General features: G+C 46.2%; 1 protein-coding gene across 2 annotated transcripts in view; it reads right to left on the reverse strand.

The window, feature by feature from the left end:
• The window catches only part of lzts2a (leucine zipper, putative tumor suppressor 2a), a 102,956-nt gene extending 89,408 nt beyond the window's left edge, over nucleotides 1–13,548 (reverse strand). For both annotated transcript variants that reach the window (XM_059947017.1, XM_059947016.1), the window contains exon 1: nucleotides 13,091–13,548. The gene's annotated coding sequence lies outside the window, so the exon portion shown is untranslated. The remainder of the gene's footprint in view (nucleotides 1–13,090) is intronic.
• Nucleotides 13,549–15,826: the final 2,278 nt, after the last annotated feature.

Below are 15,826 nucleotides of genomic sequence, written 5' to 3' on the forward strand. Positions count from 1 at the left end.
ATTTCCAGCATCTGCAGATTTTCTCCTGTTTGTCATAACTACATTTTCCATCTTGGCCCCAGAGGAACAACATTTCGTTTAGCCGTGTGCATGGCTGAACAACAATAAACTTCAAATGGTGGTGGAACCAAATACGACAGGGGCTCTTCGACAGCCACGCGATGGTCGAAGGTAAGGATGAGTGTAGTTAGGTGTTTAATCACTAGTTTAATTAGTTTGGCACAGCATGGGCTGAAAGGCCTATTCCTGTGTTCTAACTGCAATGAGGGCTTCTGTGTCTACCACACTGTCAGGCAGGATTGCAGAGCTGAGGTTAGGGTTAGGACAGCCACAAGCTCATGGACTAGTGGAGAGGTCCAGTACCCCTCACGTACAACTGGCAACACATAGCTCAGTTAGGAGAGTGCTAGACTGGAAATCTAATGGCCCCTGCTTGAATCGCACCTTTTTGCCCCGATACTTACTGGACAGCACAGTAGTGCAGTAGTCAACATGGTGCTATCACAGCAAGAGTGATCTGGGTTCAATTCCACCACTGTCTGTAAGGAGCTTGCACGTTCTCCCTGTGTTTCCTCCGGGTGCTCCAACGACATATGGGTTAGTAGGTTAATTCATCACATGGGTGCAACTAGGCAGTGTGGGCTCATTGGGGTGGAAGAGCCTATTACTGTGGTGTATCTCTTTAAAGTCCCTGGAAATAGAAACCCTATTCGGTCAGCTGGTCAGGTCACTAGGGGCTGACTATGTGATTTAATTACTTCATTCCCAGTAGAGGGGTTGTATCCTGGCAAAGCCTCTGTATCCCTTCACAGCCATGTATCTGTCAAAGCCTAGTAAATGCCCATCATATTTACTTCCACCATCACTTCAAACTCAAGTTTATTGTCATGAAGTTAACAAGTTTCACAACATTTGCCGGTGATATTAAACTGATTTTCATCCCTTTCCATGCAGCAGACATCCCGGATTCTGATTCGGACCCTTGCCATGCCTTGACCCCTTGCGCAGAAAAATTATATAACAGAGATGTAGCAACAGAGTTCCCCCTTCTGAGCACTCCGGGACTCGAGGCCCCTTGATAACGCCCGAGTCAACCCGAGATGTCCCTTTAAGGAGTCCAAGGCCCTGGGAAAACAGGTGGAGTTGTTTTTATACATCCGTTAAATCTCTTTAGCAGAAATACACAGAGATGCTCTTATTTTCTCAGTATAGCCTAAGCTGACTAACAGACCTCGAAACCAAACCTTGTGAACACATGGTTTTATATCCACCAGTTAAGCAAATAAGACCACTGGCTCCTGTGAATCAAATACTTGTTTTTCCAACCCAGTGTTTTTAAAAGCGGAAACTGTTTGCCTGAAGCCGTTAAAACAGGCGCCTTGAGGAAATTCCCGTGCCAATAACCCAACATCAGGAGTGCCACAATGCCAACCATACAGTTACATTAACGCACTGTTGCTGTAAACAGCCCTAAGCCACACCAAAGGAAAATCAGATCATACAAGCCATGATCGAAAGGCCAGATAACATCTGTGGAGACCAGATGTTTCCATCCCATGACTTCAGGGTGTTCAAGTCACCGAACTGAAACTTTTATTGATTTTTAAACAAAGAGGCCATCAAGCGTTTCTGACAAAAATCTCACAAGAGTAGTCTCTCGACCAGCACTTGAATCTCTCAGGCACGGAGGACCAAGGCTGACAATTTGGAAAGGATGGATCTAGGCATTTGTGCCTAACTTGTCCACACCAGCCAAGAATGCCTATCCAAGTTAGTTTCATTTGCCCGCATCTGTCCCATAACCATCTTAGCCTTCCCTATCCACGTACCTCTCCAAATGCCTTTTAAACAGCAGGGGCAGCACACTAATTGTAGCAGTTAGCACAACACTCTCCAGCCCACTGATTACAGTTCAATACCGCTACAGTACCAGCGACCCATATTCAACTCCACTGCTGTCTATAACGAGTTTGTTTGTTCTCCCTGTGACCACGGGTTCCGATTTCCTCACATGTTCCAAAGACATTCGGATTAGGGTTAGTAAGTTGTGGGCATGCCATGTTGGTGCTAGAAACATGGCAGCACTTGAAGCTGCCCCCAGACTCTGCTTGTCATCAAAAGTTTGACGTGCATGTAACAAATACAGCTAATTGTTTTTGTTTAAAAACGCAAACACAAGGAAATCTGCAGATGCTGGAAATTCAAGCAACACACACAAAGTGCTGGTGGGACGCAGCATCTACAGGAAGAAGTACAGTCGACGTTTCGGGCCAAGACAATTCGCCAGGACTAACTGAAAGAAGAGATAGTAAGAGATTTGAAAATGGGGGGGGTGGGGGGGAGAGAATCCGAAATGATAGGCGAAGACAGGAGGGGGAGGGATGAAGCCAAGAACTGGAAAGGTGATTGGCAAAAGGGGGAGTATCATGGGATGGGAGGCCGAGGGAGAAAGAAAGGGGGAGGGGAACACCAGAGGGAGATGGAGAGCAGGCAAGGAGTGATTGTGAGAGGGACAGAGAGAGGAAAGGAAAAAAAGGGAAAAAATAATAAATAAGGGATGGAGTAAGGGGGGGAGGGGCATTAATGGAAGTTAGAGAAATCAACATTCATGCCATCAAGTTGGAGGCTACCCAGACGAAATACAAGGTGTTCATCTTTCCCTTCCACCCCCTTTCTGCTTTCCGCAGGGAATCGCTCCCTACGTGACTCCCTTGTCCATTCGTCCCCCCCCATCCCTTTCCACCGATCTCCCTCCAGGCACTTATCCTTGTAAGTGGAACAAGTGCTACACCTGTCCTTACACTTCCTCCCTCACCACCAACCAGGACCCCAGACAGTCCTTCCAGGTGAGGCGACACTTCACTTGTGAGTCGGCTGGTGTGATATACTGCGTCCGGTGCTCCTGGTGTGGCCTTTTATATATTGGTGAGACCCAACGCGACTGGGAGACCGTTTCGCTGAACACCTACGCTCTGTCTGCTAGAAGAAGCAGGATCTCCCATTTACTCCACGTCCCATTCCCATTTCAATATGTCAATCCATGGCCTCCTCTGCTATTGAGATGAAGCCACATTCAGGCTGTAGGAACAACTCCTGATATTCCTCCCCTTCTCACCCCATCCCTTATTTATCTATTTATTCTCCCCCCCCCCACATTTCTCTCTGCCCCTCTCATAATCACTCCTTGCCTGCTGTCCATCTCCCTTTGGTGCTCCCCTCTCCCTTTCTTTTTCCCTAGGCCTCCCGTCCCATGATCCTTTCCCTTCTCCAGCTCTGTATCCCTTTTGCCAATCACTTTTCCAGCTCTTAGCTTCACCTCTTCCCCTCCTGCCTTCTCCTATCATTTCGGATCTCTCCCTCCCTCTCTCAAATCTCTTACTATCTCTTCTTTCAGTTAGTCCTGACAAAGGGTCTTGGCCCAAAACGTCAACTGTACTTCTTCCTACAGATTCTGCCTGGCCTGCTGCATTCCACCAGTATTTTATGTGTGTGTTGCTAATCATTTTTGTTGTACTTTTTCCAAAACACACTAATACTATTGCAAGATGACAGCGTTCCAGTTTGCTCCGTGAAAAGTAGTGAGGCACAGCACCCGTGAAAGCTACTGCCATGATCACAGACCAGGAACTTTTCTTGAAGTTCTTCAACAAATATGCAGGTTCCACCACCTGGTACAACCCAACCCGCTAGACAGGAGATAGTATACGATCCCACTCTGAGGAAACTGATGTCAACATTAATTATGTACTTAAATAAATTATTGGCTCAAGCCAAGCTGACTTGTCATAGGTTCTGAATGGAAACATCAGCTCTCAGACAAACAAACTTGCTCATCTCTGACAATCATATCCACTTAAAAACGATTAAAGGATCTTTGAGAGCCAGGCAACACCTCAGGAAACTTTCAGTCATAGAGACAAACAAGTTAAAAACTGTGCCAAGTAGTCCATGCAGACTAGGGTGCCCATCTACGCTGGTCCCATTTGCTGGCATTTGGCTTATAACCCCTCTAAATACTCTATCCTTTGCCACACACTCTGCTTCAGAGGGTCATCTCATCCAACCACACCCACATTGGGGCGGGGTGGGGAGAAGAGACGAGAAAAAAAATTACAGCGTGGTACAGCACAGGAACAGGCCTTTCTGCCCACTTCATCCATGCTAACCTTTCTGCCCATCTATACTAATCCCAATTTGCACCCCTCCCATTAAAGAAAATAATTTTTAAAGATTAGCTTTATTTGTCACATATACATCAAAAGATAGTGAAATAAGTGTCAAATCAGCGAGGATTGTACAGGGAGCAGCCTGCAAGAGCTCGTCACGCTCCCTAACTGTACAGTATGCATTTATTACATGGGACGAAACTGGAGCACCCAGAGGAGAGCATCGTGGTCACGGAGAGAAAGTACCAACTTCTTAAAGACAGTGGCAGGAATTGAATCCCAATCAGCGATTCCTGGCGATGTAAAGTGAGATTGTCTGCAATCACTATGCTGCTGTGCTAGTTGTATCCTTCTACACTATCAATTTTTGCCTATTTGTTCAATGATTTGATCTGTACTAACCTTTTCACTACATCTCAATATTTAATAGTGTTTCAACATCTCTTAAATGCAAGATTGTACCATCTCTTCTGCCAGCACTGTCCAAAGGTCAACAATTCTGCGTAAAAAAAAAGGTCCCAAAAAAGGATCTATTGGGACTACCTGGTGAGAGAAGTCATTGAAATAAAACTAGAGAAAAAGAACTTTAACAAAGAAGGTCTTGCTCTAAGTAAGAACTGGAATTCAACTGGAAACAAGATGGGACAGCAGAAACCCAATTAGATGAGGACTAACTAATCAGGACAGACAGATGGAAGGATGACACGGGTAGATATACCACCAGACTAGACATCACTTTAAGCCGAGCGCACCAGACTGCAGTACCATCCCTAAAGACTTCATGCACAGGCACCTCACAGCCACAGATTATCCAGTTCAGGAAAAACTTCTGGACTGATTTCCCTCAACAGATTAAAGTCAAGACTGAACAAAAACAGGAGTTGTGGAATTATTCACAGGACTTAACCCCAGCTTTTCTGAATGACAGCCCCACTTGTTCACACCCAAGCGAAATTCATCTCCCACCCCTCCCCAAAAAACACACTTGATGTTACTTGTTTCAAAGCTTTATTTTGTGAATTTCCTAAATGAATTACATTAGTATTATTATAAGCTTGCGGGCCCCGTGTGATCTTTGGGACTTCGTCCCAACCCCCTCAGGTTAGCTGTAGAACAGTTGCAGTTTCAACACAGATGCTAAATCAGAGAGCTGGATGGCTGAACGAAGAACTCAAGCTCTGCCCCTCAATACTACCCTCTCCTTCTCCGATGGAACAAGGTCTTCACTGCTTCACATGCAGCATCAAATGCAATCAGTGACAGGGAGGCTGATTACTCTGCAAGGTGCTACAATCGGACCAGACTTACTGCCACATCACTTGAGACACAGCACCAATCATAAATTGGAAACAGCCGGCAGCTGAGTCAACAGGGGAGTGAAGTTTTGACCCAATGAGACGGCTTCACAGTCAAAGCAATAATACACAGGGCAAGCATTTCCTTCAGAAGCATTGTCCTTCAGATATAAATAACCTAGCTAACATTTGAAAATAAGGCCAGCAACTGAAGCCTGTATTTAGACAGAGTCAAAGAGCACCAAAGAGGCCTTGGCCCAACTAGCCCAGGCTGAGCTGAATTCTCATCTAAACTAATCCCATTTGCCCACATTAGGCCCATATCCCTCGAAAACAGGGTTCCAACCTTTTTTATGCCATGGATCCCTACCATTAAGCAAAAGGTCAGTGGACCCCAGGTTACTGTATACCTTTCCTAACCACATACCTGTCCAAGAACTTCTCAATGTTTCTAAAAAGTACCTACCTGAACTACTTCCTCTAGCAGCTCACTCCACATACTGATCATCCTCTGGGTGAAAAAGTTGCCCATCAGCTTGCCCAACCTAGAAAAAAGATTGCAACATTTGCCCTACATCTGCCCATGATTTTACACCTCGATAAGGACACCCCTCATTCTCCTCCCCTACAGTGAATAAAGGCCCCACCTGTTGAATCTCTCCCTAGCTCAGTCCCTCAAGTCAGTCATAGAGACGTACAGCACATAAACAGGCCCTTCGGGCCATCTATTCCATGCTGAAACCATTTAAACTGCCTACTCACACCGGGACCATAGTCCTCCAAATCCCCATCATCCGTGTACCTATCCAAACTTCTCTGAAATGTTGAAATCGGGCTCATGTGCACCATTTGTGCTGGCAGCTCGTTCCACACTCTGAGTGAAGAACTTTCCCCTCATGTTCCCTTTAAACTTTTCACCTTTCACCCTTAAGCCATGACCTCTTGATGTGGTCCCAACCAACCTCAGTAGAAAAAGCCTGCTTGCATTGTTCCTATGTATACCCCTCATAATATTGTATACCTATCTAATCTCTTCTCCATTTTAAGGAATAGTCCTAACCTATTCAATCTTGCCTTTAACTCAGGTCCTCCAGACCCAGCAACATCCTTGTAAATATTCTCTGTACTCCTTCAACCTCGTTTTATAAAAAAAACAGAACAACACTGGCTATCCTTCAATCCTCTGGTATCTCTCCTGTTGCTAGAGCAACCAGCAATTTCTGCACTGCCTCCTGCGCGGGCCAAGGAAACACCTTGTCAAGCCCTGGGGATTTGTCAGGAGCAAACACCTCCTGACCTAGTAACACCACCCCTCCTCCTTTAATCCCTCCTGCTCCGTCACGTCTGAAACAACGGAACCCCGGAATACTGAGCTGCCAGTCCTGCCCCTCCCGCAACCAAGTCTCACTAATATCTCACAATTTCGTAATTCTGGGTGTTGATCCACACCCACACTTCTTGCACTGAAATAAATACAGCTCAGGCCACCAGTCACAACACACTCAACATTTTAGTTCTCAACTTCGACTGAGGTCTTACCATCATCTGTCTCCATAACCTCGCCACTAACTGTTCTTGCACTTTTGGTCCCATATCCCCACAACTCGAGTTTAAAACACACTGTGCAGTATTAGCAAACCTTCCAGCAAGGGTATTACTCCCCTTCCAGTTTAAATAATCTCTTCTGTACAGGTCCTACCTTTCCTAGAAGAGCCCAAAGATCTTATGCCCAACTCCTTAGCCATGTTTTAAACTGTATAATCTCCCTATTTCTAGCCTCACTAGCAAGTGGCAGGGGTAGCAATCCTGAGATCTCAACCCTGGAGGTCCTGCCCTTTAACTTAGCACCCAAGTTCTTAAACTCCCTATGCAGAACCTCATCACTTTGGTACCTACATGGAACACGACCTCTGGCTGTTCACCCTCCCACTTAACGCTGAGGACACAGATGTCCTGGACCCTCACACCTGGAAAGCAACATGCTATATGGAAATCTTGTTTTTGCCCACAGAACCTCCTTTCCATTCCCTATCTAATGAATCTCCTATCACCGCAGCTCATCTCTTCACCCCCCTTCCCTTCTGAGTCAGAGCCAGAGACATAAACATTGTGCCCCCACCCCCCAAACTGTCACCAAAGTGATACGCTCATTGTTAAGGGGGATGGTCATTTGGGGGGGGGGGGAGGGTACTCTCCACTAGCTTCTTAACCCCTTTCCCCTTCCTGGCCATCTCCCAGTTTCCTGCACCTTGGGTGTAATGACCTCTGTATTTGAATGTATATGCAACAAAAAGGTAATCTTTATCTGTAAAATTGAACACAATATCCCAAATGCAGTGTGCTGTATAACATTCCAACCCAACTCCTATTCTCAGTGCCCTGACTGTTGAAGGGAGAATGCAGAGTATGATTGAGAGGGAAAACAAAACTGCTATGATCAAATGGTGCTGACTCGATGGGCTGAATGGCCTAGTTCTGCTCCCACATCTTATGGTACCACTAGGTCCCTCTTTCAGAACAGTACTCTGTATCATAGCAATTCCACCACCTGTATTCAAAGTCCAAAAGGAGAACAAATACTCAAGACATTAACAATTTCTACCCAGAGACATGGGCAGTAGCAACACAGTGCACAGTCTGAAGCAATGGTCGGGATCCTCCATTCAACGCAGAACCGAGGGTCGAGATCTGCAGATTCCTGATGCACATGCCCAGCCGACACCATGTGCAGGAGGACAGTGAACTTGTTGGTAAAGACATCAGGGCTGAATGGCTTTCTGTTCCCCTTCTCTTAAAGCATCAGCATTCTCACAGGTACAAACAGAAAACAGGCTTGCATGTATACAGCAACTTTCACCATCCAAAGCATCTGACAGACACAGCCGCCAACAGATGTCACAAACATGGGATCGTCACTAGATCATTCCTGCAAATATGCCTTCAGAATCAAAATCAAATTTATTATGGTCATTAAATTTGTTGTTTTGTGGCAGCAGTATAGTGCAAGACAAAAACACTAAAATTTACAATAACTAAATAGTGCAAAAGAGAAATATTGATGTAGTGTTCAAGGACTGTTCAAAAATCTGATTCCAGAGGGAAAGAAGCTGTTCTTAAAACGTTGAGTGTGTACCTTCTCTACAATAATAATGAGAAGGGGCATGTTCCAGAAGGTGAGGATCCTTTATGATGGTTGCCACATTCTTGAGGTACTGCCTTTCAAAGATTTCTCAGTGGCGGGCAGCACTGTGCCCGTGATGGAGCTGACTGATGCCTACAACACAAGGGACAGAAATGCGAGAGAGATGCACATGCATTCAGACACACATGCACACGCACGCACCGGAGTTGTCCGATACCAGAGAACCACACCTCAGAGAGATTACAAAAATAAAAGGGGTTGTTAAAGAATCTGTACGGTTTCTGAATTGAGTGCTGTGCCCTGCAGCACAAGACACCTGACTGATGTTACACCAAACTGAAAAAAACCTCTTCAAAAGATATAAAAGGAAGAATTTTTCTTTTAATTGTGGGATTCACAGTCTAGACATGCAATTATTTGTGGACTTCTTTTTGGTCTGACTGTCTTGTCACCAACTAAAGGCTGATAACACTAAGGGATCACACGTTACCTACGGTTCCAGTGGTCGGGAACAGCTATATAAACTGGTGCGCAATACTCCCTTACATTATCAAGGCGCAATGTTCCGTAATGCACATCAGGAGAGGGTTAATAACCACTGTAACTGCCAAAATTTGCTTTGTAAATGTTCTAACCAATTCTTTTTTTTAAATTATACATCATGTCTCCACCAAGAAGGGTTTATCTGGTTAGTATTTCATTTGAGCTTGCAGAGTAAAAGAATTGGGTGGGGCAATAACGAAGATCCTTCAGTGAAATCTCCCTGGTTGTAAAATAGAACATGGAACAATACAGCCCAGCATGGCCCTTCTGCCCATGATGCTGAGCCAACCTATACAAATCTACTCCATGATCAGCCCAACTCTTCCCTCCTACTCAGCCCATTGCCCTCCATTTTTCTTACATCCATGTGACTAGCTAAGAGACCCTTAATGATCCTAATGTATCAGCTTCTACCACCACCCTTGGCAGTGAGTTCTACACATCTACCCATTGGCGTTTTAAAAAACCCTACCCCCTACAACTCCCTTAAACTTTCCTCCACTCAGCTTAAATGGATCACCTATGGTCATGGAAAATCTGCTCAAGGACTACGTACCCACTTCCAACAGGACCACCAGACTCAAAGAACAGTTACTTTCCCCAAGCAGCAAGGCTCATCAACTTCTCCACTCACTAACCCGCCCCTCCACATCCTCAGTCATTACTACTTTATCACTTCCGGTCAGAGTCACCTTATGTTGCATGCCATCTTGGACAATGCCTCCCATCCACTCCATAATGTACTGGTTAGGCACAGGAGTACACTCAGCCAGAGACTCATTCCACCGAGATGCAACACTGAGTGTCATAGGAAGTCATTCCTACTTGTGGTCATCAAACTTTACAACTCCTCCCTCGGAGTGTCAGACACCCTGAGCCAATAGGCTGGTCCTGGACTTATTTCCATTTGACATAATTTACCTATTATTATTTATGGTTTTATATTGCTATATTTCTACTCTATTCTTGGTTGGTGCGACTGTAACGAAACCCAATTTCCCTCGGGATCAATAAAGTATGTCTGTACAGACACTCCTGTGTCTAACATCACTTTATGGAAATACAAAGTATAAAGCGATCTTAAGTGCTAACAATTATTTCATTTTTCTTTACAATTGTGCCCTCAAAATGACATTAAATAATCTTGAATTAGCCACTACCACTCAGGGGTAAAGGCGCTGGCTTACCACTAGATCTGTGCCTCTGCTAATCTCATACAGCTCCATCAAATCACCTCTCACCCTCCATCACTCACAGCTCTCTCAGCCTTTTCTCATAAAATATGCTCTAATCCTGGCAAATCTCCTCTTCACCTTCTCTGAAGCTCCCACATCCTGCCTATAATGAGGCAACCAGAAATAAACATACCTTGTGGCTCTTGAACTTAACTTCCCCCACCCCCCCGCCGACTAAACCAACACACCATACACCTTCTTAACTACCTTCAACTTGCAAAGCAACTTTGAGGGATCTATGAACTTGGACCCCCAAGATCCTTTTGTTTCTCTACACTGCTAAGACTCCAAAAATGTTAATCCCTGCCAGTTGACACTCTAGTCTGTCGATGAATCAGTGCAGCACTGCTGGAAACTTCCTTCTTGGGGATGTGAAAGAGATATAATGCCGTCATTCTGAAGAAAAACAGGGAAGAATCCCCTGGATTCCTGGCTTGTAGGCGCATACTGGTCACGATGGCGGCTACATTTAATTGTGGTTGCTCTTCACAAGAGATACATTGGTTGTCGAGAATATTGCAAACAGGCAGGGATTGTGAAAGGCACTTAACTTTTCTTTTAGGACCTTCTTGGCCAAATATTTCATCGATGATACAAATGTTTCAATTTGTCAATTGGCCGAACAGTGGCTCAACTGGAATGGGTCTATCCCAGCATGGAGATACATCCTGCTTCCGACCACTGACGAGATCAAAACTCAATGGCAAAGATTGCTTGCTGTAGCTGTCAGATGGAATTTGCTACAACAATATTTGTTTATACAGCACTAAGAGTCAGACTCAACTTCATGACCGAACAACAACAAAACACAGCACGTGCCCTTGCTACTGGACTGGCATCAGCTGCAGATCAGCCATGTTCATAGCAGAACAAACCATAGATGCTCTCCAGCAGGGCTTCCCAACCCGAGGTCCACAGACCACTCAGTTAATGGTAGGGGTCCACGGCTTAAGAAGAGTTTGGGAACCCCTGCTCAGGAGGTCAGCAGAATACTGGAGATTATATTGACTGGGAGGGGCAAAGCACAGCAGGAACTTGAGAATTGGGCACAATTGAGATGTTGCTTAACGGGCCGTCAAAATAGGTGGACAGGAAATGGATGAGCTGGGCTTGCTGAAAGTTAAGAGCATGAGGTCAGGAATATGGATATGCAAGTCCTCTAAACTTCATCCCCGCACCTTAAATGCACTTATAACTGAGAAAAAGATCCTGACTGTATACCCTCCCTAGGTGTCTCACTATTTAAAAGTTTTCTAATTCTCTGCATCCTTCCTGAACTGAATGCAATATTGCAAGTGAAGCCTAAGCATAAAGTTTTGTATTACAACATGACTCCCTTTCGCAGAATCTGAAAGTTAAACCACTTTCTATTTTAATTGCAGCGTGCTGTGCTGTAAGTAAACGGGGAATAAATGAGTCTGAGAGTCCAGGGCCCAGGACTGGCAATATGGCCCATCCTTGGGCTGCAGGCCTGTCTCTGTGTGTTGGGGGTGGGATTCATTTTGCTACCGTTCATTGTTGTTGCTTCTATGAATGGTTCTGCTGAAAATGGTGGGCATACTACGTTGGCACTGGACTGTGCTGTGACACATGTAGGCAGATCCTTAGGTTGCCTTGGCTCTTTAACGCAAACTATACATTTCACTGCTGCAGTAAATAAATGAACCTGATTTGACTGGACATTGTTTCTTTGATTTGCGACTCTGAGATCAGATTGCCTTACACCGAAGGATTCAACTGACTGGAGTTTGGAGTTAATTCGGGAGTTGTGGGCATTGCTGCCAAGGTCAGCTGTCACTAAAATACCCTGGAAAAGGAGATTCCTTCATCAATTATCACATCTAATCGGTAGCGGTTTAGCAGATGGGGGAGGCTGATCCACTGGTCTGTTTCACAGAACCCCCACCTCCCGGACAACCACCTTACAGGCCAAGCCAGTTAAAGACAAGCTTCCCTTCCGCGAAGGAAGAGTTTCTTGTAGTAATCCAATTAACTTCCAAGATCGCCGATACGGACGCTCGCGTTCCATTTGGATTTATTTAATGAGATGCATCGTGAATTCCCCGCTCGCACGGTGGGATCCCGGGATCCGATTGTTCAGGACGCCAGCCCACGGATACACGTAATCTTCCTACAGATGCTTCACCTCGTTTCGCAGCCAGTATTTTTCCACTGTCCTCAGTACGAGTTTGCCAAACAGAACGGAAACAGACGGCGAACACTTTCTGCGCTAAAGTACACAGCAGTGCGATGGTCAGAATTTGAACTGAATCACTAACCAACATGTACCAGGCTCCCGGAGAGCGGGCTGGGAATCTCTTAACGCGAGGGGGCAGGCTGGGTCGATTCCAACCCCATCCGCTCCCAGAACAAAGTAAGGGGAGAAGGGGAAAGAGGGAGTAGAGCATATGGCTCCCCGCCACATCCTCCGGAGCCCACCTCACCTCTCCCCGCCTCGGTGCAAACACCGACCGGTCAGCGGCAACTTTGCAGAGAACCTCTTCGGTGCGCCGGGCCCCAGACACAAACCCCGCACACCCTTTTAACCCGGAAAAGTGCTGCGTGAAATCAGAATCTCCCCCCCCCCCCGCAAATCATCCTTAACTATAACTCTTTACCACGAAGGGAGTTTTGCAAGTTGTTAACTCCCCGCCTCTACTCCACACGCTCAGCCACCCCAACAGCAGGCGGACTTGCAAGCTCCCTTACCGTTCGCCTTCGCCGTCGCCGCCTCCATGGTTGCCTCGCTGACCCGCATGCACTCTCGGTGCGAATCCCGCAGACTGGCCCCTGCTAAAGCTCCCCCTTCCAGCCGTGCAGAGGGTCTCCGCAGCCACACAATATGCGAGCTGAGCTCAACTGTTCTGGGCAGCCCGAAGCTACACTCCCACCCGAGCTGTCACTGGACTGCCCGCCTCCCAGTGACGAGTCCAGCCCACTCACAGTTTCGTTCCGCTTTCTCGCCATCGGGAGCGCTTTGAAGTGCAGCCCCCTTAAAGCCGAGTCGTCCTGCTCATGGCCTTAAGGCTGGATTCCCTTTTTTAGTAACTACGGGGGGAGGGGGGCTCCTCTCGTCCTCATTATATCACCCGCAAAGAAAATCCCAATCCATTCCAGAATCAGACCATTCGGCCACGGCTGATTTGCTATCCCTCTCAATCCCAGAACTCCATTCGCAACAACCCCCTGGTAAACTCTCCTCTAGCCGATTGCGTCTGCAATGGTGCTCTGTGGTCGGCAAGACTGACTTCAAATATCGTGTGTGGGGGGGGTAACATTTCATTTTTCACCCTCCCTCCTCTCTTTCCATTTCCTCTTCTGGTTACCCTCTCACTCCTTCTCTTCCCCACACTCACCCTCATGAGCTGCCCAACGCTGACCCCCCCAGTTTTCCTCTATTCCATGTTCCACTGTCTCCCCTATTAGATTCCTTCTACAGCCCTTCACCTCTTCCACCTATCATCTCCAACTTCTTACTTCATCCCCCCCCCCTTCTCCTCAACCCATTGTTCCCCTCACCCAGTCTCACCTATCACCTGCTGGCTTATCTTCACCTCCTTCCCCGGCCTCACCTTTTTTGGCTCTCCCCTTTTCCTTTCCACTCCTGATAAATGGCCTCGGCCCGAAATGTTAACCGTTTATTCCCATCCACAGATGCTGCCTGGCCTGCTGAGCTTCTCCAGCACATTGTGTGCGTAACTTAAGATTTCCAGCATCTGCCAATTCTCTTTTGTCCCAAACCACTCAGGATACCTTTCAAAAGGAAATACAACTTCCATCACATTGCCTGCCTGACATACAAGTCCATTTTCTGGGCAGTTTTGGAAAGGGCTAAAAACAGACAGAAAGTTAATGTATATATTATAACATGAGGGCATCATTTTGAGGTGAGGGGCAACTTTTTTCACCCAAAGAGTGGTCAGAATATGGAAGGAACTGCCAGAGGAAGTGCTTGAGACAGGGACATTAACAACACTTAGAAGACAATTGGACAGGTACATGGATAGGAAAGGCGTAGAGGTAAATGTGGGCAAATGGGACAGGCCGAGATGGCCCTGTTGGTCAGATTGGATCAGTTAAGCTGAAGGGCCTGTTCCTAGACTGTATGACTCTATGAACTGAAATACCAATGTGAAATAATTTTGTACCGTCCCAAAGAATGGCTCAGCAACCCTGAACATCACACCAAAAACAAGCTACCCAGTCATTATTGTGCTGCTGTCTGTGGGGTCTTAGTCACAGAACAATAGAGAGCAGACTTTTGGTCTTTTGGTCCATTAGGTCCATACTCGTCACCCTACTAGTCCCAACTTTCTGCATTTGCTTTCCTCTAAGTCCCACCCCTCCATGTACCTACTCTTTCTGAAATGGTACAACCACACCATTTAAACTAACAGCTCCTTCCATATCCTTATCACCCTCTGTGTGAAGAAGTTGCCCCTTTGGTCCCATTAAGTCTTTTCCATCTCATCCTAAACTTGTGCCCCCTTAATTCTGGACTTCTCTAAATTGAGGAAAACCTGCTACCATCCACTTTATCGATGCCCCTCATAATTTTAAACACTTCTATAAAGTTGCCTCTTACTCTCCCATGTTATAACTCAGGTACTTTAGTCCTCATAGTATCCTCACCACCATCCTCTCGGACTGTTAGGGATAGGTATGGCCTCGCTGGGTCCGGAAAACGAATAAACCCAGAAGCTGGATATTAGGAACAAAGGGACACAGTGGAGTGGTGCAAAACAGTGCCTCATTGGGATTGAAGACTTCCTATATTCCTCGTTCTTTTCCATCCGATTTCTCTCCCAACTCGCTGTGTCACATGCTGCATACAATCTCAGCAGCTCTTCCCAGCCAGTGGTAAACAACGTCAACAGTGTTGAACCAAAAGCATTCATCAGCAGGACAAAAGCTGTGAATATTTTTCAGCACACTGACGTTTTTTATGATATTTACGTCTGCTTTAACTGCCTTGTTCCCAAAGGGCAGACACAGGACCCAGGGACCCTGCTAAGAGGTTCTGGTGGCTTCAGTTTCCTAAGATATTCCCATAAATCCTGAAGTCTGGGGTGTCCAAGTTATTTCAATTTAATGTGTTTAGTACCCAACTCACCCATTGCTTTAGCTTTGCTTCTTCACTGATGCACATTAACTCTGGCAGGGTTTGCAGGACATTACTTCCTACAAAGCGAAACCCAATCGCATGAATGGCAACGATGCTTCACTTCCAGATGAGCTCAACGCCCTCTATGCCCCCTTTGAAAGGGAGAATATAACTACAGGTGTGAAGATCCCTGCTGCACCTGGTGACCCTGTGACCTCTGTCTCAGAGGCCGATGTTAGACTGTTTTTCAAGAGGATGAACCCTTTCAAGGCAGAAGGTCCCGATGGAGTACCTGGTAAGACTCTGAAAACTTGTTCCAGTCAACTGGCGGGAGTATTCAA

The sequence above is a fragment of the Hypanus sabinus genome, chromosome 22, assembly GCF_030144855.1.
Source record: "Hypanus sabinus isolate sHypSab1 chromosome 22, sHypSab1.hap1, whole genome shotgun sequence".
Lineage (NCBI taxonomy): Eukaryota > Metazoa > Chordata > Chondrichthyes > Myliobatiformes > Dasyatidae > Hypanus > Hypanus sabinus.